This window comes from Gracilinanus agilis, chromosome 3, assembly GCF_016433145.1.
Source record: "Gracilinanus agilis isolate LMUSP501 chromosome 3, AgileGrace, whole genome shotgun sequence".
Classification (NCBI taxonomy): Eukaryota; Metazoa; Chordata; class Mammalia; order Didelphimorphia; family Didelphidae; genus Gracilinanus; species Gracilinanus agilis.
This window is the reverse complement of record NC_058132.1, coordinates 1,017,142-1,018,850: the sequence shown is the minus strand read 5'-3', so window position 1 is coordinate 1,018,850 and position 1,709 is coordinate 1,017,142. Positions and strand designations below refer to the sequence as shown.

Here is a 1,709-nt window from a genome sequence, read left to right as displayed (position 1 = left end):
CCACTAAGGTAAGGGAGGGAAGGCAGGGTGGTATTAGGAAAGGAAGATATAAAGGGTCTATCTAAAATAATAATTTCTTAAGTAAATATATCGAAGCTAGGCTAAATTTCAATATTGAAGCTAAATAGTCTAAGAGCTCGCTCATTGACTTCCTCCCTCCACGGAAGATCCAGTCAACTGCCTCTCCTCAAGATTCTAAAACCTCTAACAGCTTTTTGGAACTCAGCCAAAGCTAGAAAAAACTATATCTCCCAATTCTGTATACTACACCACACAGCTCCCAGCTAGAACACAGACTTTCTCCATGATTTCACAGGGCAATGTGTTCCAGAGGAGAACACTTCTCAGCCATATTCATTCCCCAATTGATGACTATCCCCTTGATTTCCATTTCTTTGACACCACAAAGAGAACTACTATAAATATCTTGGAACACTTGGGTTCTTTTTCTTCTTGCTATGATCTTCTTAGGAAAAATACCCAACTATGGTATTACTAGTTCTAAGGATATGCCCAATTTTATCATTCTCTAGACACGATTCCAAATTGCTCTTCATAATGGTGGGGTCAGTTCGTAGTTCCATCATGTGTATTGTTGTATTGGCATCCTTGTTTTCCAAAATATCTTATTCCTTTTTGTATCTAGAAATGATACTGCTTTTTGAGGAATCATTTTATAACATTTAGTAGTAGTTATTCCTATTGGCTCCCAGAGGAGCATAGGGCCGCAACCATCTCATGCCAACGGACTCTGTTCTGGGCAACTTCCCCCAGCTGGGCCCATGTCATTCCTACGGTCTTTGTCTTGTTTTCGGCAGATGAACTGGCTTCCCAAAGGCTTTCGCCAGCATGCGTCATGGACTCTGTTGGAGAGCAATCTTCCAGGCTAGGCAATCGTTGGTTTTGTTGGTTTAATGAGGTTGCCGTTTCTGTAGCAAGTGAGATTTTTTACCGGGTGAGGTTGCTAGCCCCACGCCCAACTTTATAACATTTAACTTTGCTTAATCTCTTCCCTGTCTCATCTGATATCTTTGCTCATTCCCTGGAATTTTCATACCATCAGGAAACGTTGATAGTTTGAGTTCTTCTTTACTTATCTTCACTCCTTTCACTCCTTTTCTTATTTATTATTATTTTTAGCATTTCCAGAAGAGTGGAGAAAGTTGGCATCCTTCCTTCACACCTGCATTTATTGGAAATGTTTCAAATGTATCATCATGTCATGTTATATTTCCTTTTGGTTTGAAATGGATTTTTTTAAACCTTTACCTTCTGTCTTGGAGTCAATACTGTGTATTGGCTCCAAGGCAGAGGAGCGGTAAGGGTTAGGCAATGGAAGTCAAGTGACTTGCCCAGGGTCACACAGCTGGGAAGTGTCTGAGGCCACATTTGAACCTAGGACCTCCCGTCTCTAGGCCTGGCTCTCAATCCCCTGAGCTACCCAGCTGCTTTGGAAATGGGTGTTTTTTGATCCTAAAAAAGGTCCCACTGTACCTATACTTCTTATATTTTAATGTTAGAGAACTTTAAACTTTGGCCAAAGCTTTTTCTGCATTTCTTGAGCTGTAAGGATGGAATTTGTGCAAGGGGGATGGAACAAAAGTGTAGCAATCCAGGTACATATTAATTGTGATATTATTTCAAGAGTGCTCAAAAACTAACTCTTGTACTGCCAATGATTGATTTCTGTAGTCTTGAGTTAAATTGAA

At 40.3% G+C, this 1,709-nt stretch overlaps 1 pseudogene; it reads right to left on the bottom strand.

Moving 5' to 3' along the window:
- Positions 1–1,709, bottom strand: part of LOC123239261 — a 583,074-nt pseudogene that overhangs the window by 161,827 nt on the left and 419,538 nt on the right.